The sequence below is a fragment of the Psammomys obesus genome, unplaced genomic scaffold, assembly GCF_907164565.1.
Source record: "Psammomys obesus unplaced genomic scaffold, mPsaObe1.curated_primary_1811, whole genome shotgun sequence".
In the NCBI taxonomy this organism is placed as follows: Eukaryota; Metazoa; Chordata; class Mammalia; order Rodentia; family Muridae; genus Psammomys; species Psammomys obesus.
Genome location: NW_026589873.1, coordinates 105,519 through 114,205, shown reverse-complemented (window position 1 = coordinate 114,205; position 8,687 = coordinate 105,519).

Genomic DNA, 8,687 nt, shown 5'->3' with positions numbered 1-8,687 from the left:
AGAAGGGACATTATTTTCCCTTTCACTGGAGTTATTGACGGGAATGAGTTACATGTGAATGCCGGGAACTGAATCTGAGTCCTCTGCAAAAGTAGCAAGTGATTCCAACTACTGTGTCCATGTTCCAGCCTCAGTTTTTAAGGAAGTTTTCATAAATTGTGTATAATTAAAAGTACATCTCATTGATTCACCAATTAAAAGTCCCAGGATAACTGTCTGGGTTAGCAAACAATACCAACTATTTGTGTCTCCAGGGAACATCTCTCATAAGCAAGAACATCTAAAACTGGCATTCAGAGGGTGGATTTCAAGATGCCAAGTAAATGAAATCTGTAAACATGGCACAGTTAGTCTCATATCTGAAAGAATAGATTTCTGACCAAAGCCAGTCAGAAAGGTGAAGAGAACAACCACATAAAAATAGAGAGTAGACCTTGGAAATGTTAGTGCATGGTACTATGGCGCTCCCAGTTCAACAAAATAAATGCTAAATGACATTGAATGTCACATGGGCCCCTAATCAGTAAAGATCTGAGACTGCATTGCCTCACTGTGATTTTAACAAACCCTCCTACATAAAAAAGCAAAAACCAAACCAAACAAATAAACAAACAAAAACCAGAAAAAGGATCTTCAGAGCTAAGGGCTTCTGGAGGTTCAACTCTCTGATTTTGAAAGGAGAATTCCAGGCAGGCAAGGCAAGGCTTGGGAAGTATTTAGAGAACTCACTAAACGCAAACAAACAAAATCTGTTAAAAAATGTAAAATTCATATTCTCTACTCTGAGAAACAAAAGCCTGGTGCTTCATTAGAAGCAAGGAAATTCAGCAAGAGAAACAAATTCTAAGAAAAAATAAATACACATCACTGATATCCTATGAACTTGTGTGCAATTGTCCTTTATAAAGGTTATTTAGTTTGATTCAATGGCATCTGCCTGCTGTCTTAAGTGGTCTATGCATGTGAGAAGGGGAATGTCAGTTTGAATTCAGTTGATATAACAGCTACATTCTGCCTAAAACAAAACAACAACAAAATTTCTATACTGGGAAGTTCACTGGCATCCTAAAAAGTATTTTTGCAGTCCCTCTTCCCATCACTATGTAAGCCACTTGGACACTAAACTGCCATGGGCTATATCTGTGCAGGGGTTCAACTGATTGGCCTGCTCTTTGATCACCTCCCCCTGAAGGGGGAGCAGCCTTACTAGGCCACAGAAGAAGACAATGCAGCCACTCCTGATGTGATCTGATAGACTAAGATCAGAAGGAAGGAGAGGAGGACCTCCCCTATCAGTGGACATGGGGAGGAGCATGCATGCAGAAAGGGGAGGTAGGGTGGGATCGGGAGGGGAGGAGGGAGGGGCTTATGGGGGGATATAAAATTAATAAAGTGTAATTAATAATAATAATAAAAAAGAGAAAAAAAAGTATTTTTGCAATAAGTGGTTCTTTTTTTTGAACTTTCTTTTAAGAAACAAAATCTTTGATACCCTGCAAGGTAGCGTTTCTGAGTCCCTCTGTGGTAGGCTCCTGTTCTGTTACCTGATTTCTCCCTCTTCTGATGTCCATCCCATTTGCCTTATGGAATGAGGATTGAGCATCTTACTCAGGGTCCTCCTTGTTGCTTAGTTTCTTTAGGTGTACAGATTTTAGTATGTTTATCCTATATTATATGTCTAACATCCACTTATAAGTGAGTATATACCATGTGTGTCTTTCTGCTTCTGGGATACCTCACTCAGGATGATCTTTTCTAATTTCCACTACTTGTCTGTAGATTTCATTATTTCCTTGTTTTTAATTGCTGAGTAGTATTCCATTGTGTAAATGTACCATTATTTCTGTATCTGTTCCTCAACTGAGGGACATCTGGGTTGTTTCCAGCTTCTGGCTATTACAAATAAAGCTGCTATGAACATGGTTGAGCAAATGTCCTTGTATATTTGGGCATCTTTTGGATATATGCCTAAGAGTGGCATAGCTGAATCTTGAGGTAGCACTATTCCTAATTGTCTGAGAAAGCGCCAGATTGATTTCCAAAGTGGCTGTACAAGTTTACACCCCCACCAGCATTGGAGGAGGGTTCCCCTTTCTCCACATTCTCTCCAGCATGTGTTGTCACTTGAGTTTTTGATCTTAGCTATTCTTATAGGCGTAAGGTAAAATCTCAGTGTTGTCTTAATTTGCATTTCCCTGATAGCTAAGGATGTTGAGTATTTCTTTAAGTGCCTCTCTTTGATATGTCTCTTTGATATTTTTCTATTGGTGGTGCAGCCCTATCAGGCCATAAAGGAAAACAATGTAGCCAGTACTGATGAGAACTGATAGACTAAAATCAGATGGAAGAGGAGGAGGACCTCCCCTATCAGTGGACTGTGGGAGGGGCATGGGAGAAGAGGGAGTGAGAGTGGGAGTGGAAGGGAACAAAGGAGGGGGCTACAGCAGGATACAAAGTGAATAAACTGTAATTAAAAAAACATTAACAACAATAAAAGCAGATTTCTTAAAAATAAAAAAATGAAATAAAATCTTGTCTTGCTTCCCTGTCTGACCTCAAAATATTACTCTGATCAAGTGGTCCCCTCTCCTCACAGTGCCTGTGTCTCCACTGTGCATTTCTGAAGTGGATTTAAATACAGTGTATACAAGGCTTATAAATCCAGTAAGAAAGGATATATTCAATAAAAAGGCAAAGCTTAGCTACATATAAATTATACTTAATAAATAAGTATATAAAAACACCTAACATTGTTTTTCATCAGAAGAATACAATTCTAAAGCAGCATAAGTGTGCTGTTTGTATATTAGTGTTCTCATGCGGAAATTACATCAAGAAGATGGGGAAAATAATTCCTATTTTTAAAGAATGGATACATATATCTTCTAGAAGATCCATCCTCAAACCCATATAAAAAGAAGAAAAAGTACACATGAACCCCATATAGAAGAAAGCAAAGGTTTTACTGAGAAAAAGAGGGTTGACTTATTTTGGTTACTGTTAACATCTTTGGAAGACTGTATATTTCACAGTCTAACTCAGAAATGATAACCTTGTATGACAGCTCTTACTTTTCTCACTTTTGCTGTTCAGGATTGAGATACATATTTTTCTAACTCAATAGCATCTCTCAGTTTAATGTCAGCCAGAATGTAGCACAAGAACAGTGCCTAATGTGTAGGGGTTTTTCTTCTGCTTTGTTTGTTTCTTTGTTTTTGATGAGGAGCAGTAGCTTAGAGCAGGGTAGCTGGATGCCTCAGTAATGATGAGATTACTGGATGCATGTGACCTAAGAGAATGATAAAAAGATGCCAAGCCTAAATACACATTGTCCAAGGAGCAACTGATTTAAAAAAAAATCATTAACTCAGCTGTTAACAGTGCTGACTGTCTCAGCAAGTTTCTCTGCAGTCCTGTGCTGTGATGTATAAGGATCCAGAGGGAAAGATTTTCCCAGAAGCACAGAGGGCACATTCCCCCTTCACAGCCTGTGTCCCTTTCCTTTGCCCTGTCTGCCCATAGTGCTGTCTCATCACATCCAAGCAAAATGATGCCCTGCACTTCCTGGGAGTCTTTACTCAAAGGCTACCACCAGGGAAGACGTGGTCTTAATCTTTCCATTTTCCTTCCTTGAAGATCAGGCTCTAGCACACACATTTCCAAATGTGGAAAAGGAAAGTAGTTCTTTAAAATTATTTTATCTTACATGATTTTATTGGTTTAAAAAATAAAATCCAAATGAACTTCTGAAAGAGTTAGAGGAGGGACGTGGTGGATGGGAAAGCATAAGCAGACCCAAGGTGGAGGCTTCTAGGTCCTAGAAGACACTTGTAGAGTAGTGCCTGGAAGGTAAGGATGTGGGTGTCTAAACAGATGAACACAGGAAAAAGGAGGACCAAGAGGGCTACAGAAGACTCAGCTCATAACCAGTTTACTGAACTCTCATCCTCATTAGATGATCCCCAAGGGATAAAGCTTTACTCTCTCCTCCTCTGAGGCCATCTGTCTGTCCCATGACATCTAGTCATGTGTCTATCCAGGGAATGTGCTCTGCAAACCCTAGATGACCATCAGTGTTACTGCTGCACTCCCTTCCCTGTGTCCTTCCTCCTGGCTCCCTGACTCCCCCTTTGAGCCCCTTCTGGTTTTGTGTCACCTGTATTTTATTACTCTTTGTGCTTTCTGCTTCTTTTCCTTTTTATTTTCATTTTCCTGCCCGTCCTTAAGATCTTTTTTCCCCCTCACTAATTATATTTTTAAATTTCCATGAAGAATGACATTCCTCCACTTAGCTATGTATATATAAGCATTAAAATCTGGGACCTCCTGTGAGAGGAAGCATGAAATATTTGCATTTTGAGACTGAAAAATATAAAAAGGAAAATAAAATAAAATGAAAACCAAAGTTTTTGACTGAATCTCTAGCTAATCTATACTTCCATCTCTTGTTGAAGAACTTTGCTATTGAGCTGAGCTCTTTGCTGCCCTCTAGTGCTCATGAGTTAAATGTCTAGAAGGCCTGGAGGTGGCAGCAGCCATTCTTGATGATCTGAAATCAGAACTTTGTGATAATCATGGCAGAGAGCATTCAGGAAAATCATTGTGGTGTTTTATCTACAGCTGTCAGAAGTGACAGTGGTTCGTGCAGGAGTGTCAAATACAATACTCGGGTGTTCTGCGCTGGAGAACAGAAGACTGCCTAAGATAAGAGGCTCAGCCTTGTTGCCAAGACGGAACTTTTTTTTTTTCTCCTGCAAGTGAAATTTGGGTCTATATTCTGCCCTTTTCAAACTGAGGAAACTTCCTGAGATGTGGAAACGAGTCACTGATGGGAAGAAGCTGCTGTAGGGAACATGGCACAGTGAGCTCTGGCTGTCCTCCACTCTTCCATCATAACACACAGTGTTCCCATTGGCAGTAAGACATATGACAGACCATGGATGCCTGTGAGAAGCCATGAGAACCGTCATTAGGATGCTCTGTCAGTACACCTCAGAAAACTCCATGAGCTTTGTCGTGTGGGAGACACTGCAACCTCAGAGTGTGCAGCTGGTCTTTATGGAGTACAGGAGAAGCAGACCCACTGTGTGAGGGAAGGTGCCAGGTGAATTCCATGTGTTTTCTTGTTTAGTAGTAAGTGGACATGCCAAAGCTATTGAATCTTCCCTCCTGGAGACTAGGACTTGGCTTGAAGTTCCTGATCTACCATTTATTAGCTGTGGGGAATTTGGCAGACTGCTGTGTAATATTTGAGCTTCATTTATACCATTCCTGCTATCGAGTGCTGGAAATATCTACTATAAAGTTCACTAGGAGGGATAGACAAAATGATGGCTACAGGTGCTTCATAAACCGTACCTAAAGTGTACAACCTCATTTGCAGAAAGGCAAATTGTTTGTGTGTGTGTGTGTGTGTGTGTGTGTGTGTGTGTATGTAAATGAATACCTTGCCCAGTGCCACAACAAAGCCTCTCACAGCAGGTTTTCTGTGCTGCTGTTTAGAGCCTGCCGTCCTGTGCTTGCCTGCGTCCCTTTAAATGATCTGTTCAGTAGAATTCTCACAGGGGAAGAGATTGAAGTTACTAAGAAAATCTTATTTTTTTTTTACTCAGTGTGCACAATAATGTGTTTCTTTATGACATTTCATCCAAATGTATCATTGTTTGTTCATATCAAACTCATCACCATACCTTGTTCTAATTCCACTTCTGCCAGTCTTCTCTTTCTCTAAGGATTCCCACTCTATTTTTTTCCTCCATACACACACACACACACACACACACACACACACACACACACACAAGTATTTGCAGCCTTGCAACCTACTGATTCCATTTATTTTTTTCCACGGACATATGGACATGTGTTCAGGACTGAGAAGATGGGATTGAAAAATCTGTGTGGGAGCTTGTCCCTGGAGGAACCTGATCCTTCCTCTGTCTGCAGCTTTTACAATCTCAATGTCTTCATGTAGGAGCTGAGGCATGTGGACTCTCCCTTACCCATGTTGGCATGCCAACTGATGTTATCATTATATTTATTTTGCTCAGGCAACCATATTTTTGAGATGCGAGATTGCATTTCCTTGTCATTTCTGGGGGAATGTCTCCAGCAGCAGGGATTCTAGTCCTCTGGCTCTCTCAATCTTTCTGCCACCTCCTCTGTGACTGCTGTGAATCTTAGGTGGAGGGTTTCCATTGCAGATATTTCACTTGGATTTTGCACACTAGGAATACTTATTCTTCTGGATTTCTGGCCTCTGGGGAAGGGGAGGCTCATAGATTTGTCTTTGGGGGTTGTCTTGGCTGTTAATTCCTACAGTTAGGTCCAGCTCACTAAGGGCCAGGCCATCCCTAGGCAGGTGGTCCTAAACTGTATAAGCAAGAGATGAGCATAAGCTGAACTGCAAGCCAGATAGTAAGCACTATTCTCCTGTTTTCCTGCATGTCTTTGGCTGTAAAGTATTTTCCTGGGCCAGAGATAATGTTGTATATACCAGAAAGCAAGGCTGATTTCGAGTTTCTGCACTCACCTCCCTCAGTGACTATGCTCAGTGGACTGTGCTCTGAAAGTATAAGCTAAAATAAAGTTTTTCCTCTTTTCCTGTCATCTACTCCTTTTTTGTGTATCTGCTTATCTCTGTACTTGAACTTTCAGGTGTTTCTAGTATGAGATCTCTCCAATTTATGAAGGCACTTATTGCTATGAACTTTCCTCTTAGCACTCCTTTCACTGTGCTCAACAACTTTAGGAATGTAGGGCCTTCATTTTTTTTTTTAATACTAGAAAGTCTTTAAGGGTTTCTCCTCATCTCTTCTGATTAATTTTAGTTTAAAGGCTAAATTTTTGTGGTATATTAGTATAGGATCACCTGTATTTGTGTGCTTGTGCTCCCCTTGATAATTCTCATAGGAAAACATTTCTATAGGACTGGTGGGATTGTGCGGGAGTGGGGCTGTCTTGGCCTTTCCTATTTTGTGTTTGTTATATGATCTCGGCACGCTGACTTCTTTCATTATGTCTGATATTGCAGCCTTCCTCTGCTGAGTAGCATTTTGTGCCCATTTTTGATGTTTCTCAAGCTTGGTTGCATTCAGATCAGATTCTAAGAGTTGGTAGGTAAGTCATTCAGATACAGATACTCGTTATTGATGGCAGGGATGAAAGTGATTCTATTTACGTGTTAATCAAGAAAGTGTGTGAATGTGACTCAGGTCTGTGTCTCTGTGCTTGTGCAAAAGCTGTCCAAGATGAGCTATGCCTGTGAGAGTGGGGATGGCACAGGGAGGTTCTGGGAGATTTACCAGTCTAGGATGGTTTGCAAGAGACAGGACCTATAATATGCTTTCTGGTTGTGGGGAGATTTGAGTGGATGGATATCTGGGCTTTCCAATTGGATGTGCTGCTTTACAAGTGAAGGAACCACAGCTAGGCCTGTGAGTGTGGAGATGGAGTGGGCGAGTGGGGACCTGGAACACTCTACTCTTCTGGTTACACTGGTCCACAAGCAGGAGCCCAGCTAGGTCTGAGAATGTGATACTCACATGGGTGAATAAGAACATAAAACAAACTCTCACCTGCTTAGGCTGGTTCACAGTCTACATGAGCACAGCTATGTTTGGAAGAGTAGAGATGGCACAGGTGGGCTGCCGTCTCTTTTGAAGTTCATCTATCTATCTATCTATCTATCTATCTATCTATCTATCTATCTCTCATCTATTTATTTATTTAATGTGACTTAAAAATACTAGGAAAGAAGCTAGAATCCAGCAGTTAGAAATCTGACCACAGGGTGGCAGTGTACCTCAGCTGATCTACTGAAAGGGGATCTCAGAGAATTCTCAATGAACAGGCTTGCTTCTCATTGGATGGGCAATTAACTCAGCAGGTCTGATTGTCACAAGGGCCAATCTAGACTTGCAAGTGGCTCAGCTGCCTGGAGACTGAGCATCTGCAATTGATCAGAATAGGAAGCACCATGAAGCCAGCTGTTCATGCTTTATTCATTTTCCTCTGGCTACAGATGGTCTGTGAGTTGAGGATGGGATGTGTGTGTGTGTGGGGGGGGAGAATAGAGTGTGTTAGTGGATGATCCTTAGATGTTCAGAAAATGGCTTCATTCAGCCTTTTCCTGCTTACTATAGCAGTAATTAAGGAAGAGAAATGACTTGAAAACCGTTCTCTCCATCTTTCTGCATAGGGGAGAGCAGAGGTGAGCAGGTGAAACAGCACCCTTCTTCCCTGAGTGTCAAGGAGGGAGACAGCGCTGTCATCAACTGCACTTACACTGACAGTGCCTCAGTCTACTTCTCTTGGTATAAGCAAGAGCCTGGGAAGGGTCCTCAGTTCATCATTGACATCCGTTCAAATATGGAAAGAAAGCAGAACCAAAGACTCAGCCTTTTGTTGGATAAAAAAGAGAAACACCTGTCCCTGCAAGTCACAGCCACTCAGCCTGGAGACTCAGCCATCTACTTCTGCACAGCAGATACACACTGCTCCCCAGGCACCTGCAGCCTGTCCTCAAACCTGTCACCACATGTTGAGTGCTTTGCACCGCCCTTGTAGTTCAAGGACAAACACAGTGATTGGTCATGGCCTTTGCTTTTGGTTCTTGGGATTGAGTTTAGAGTCTTGAAAGTACTCAACCAGTGTTCTATCATTGTGTCATGTTCAACCATAATACA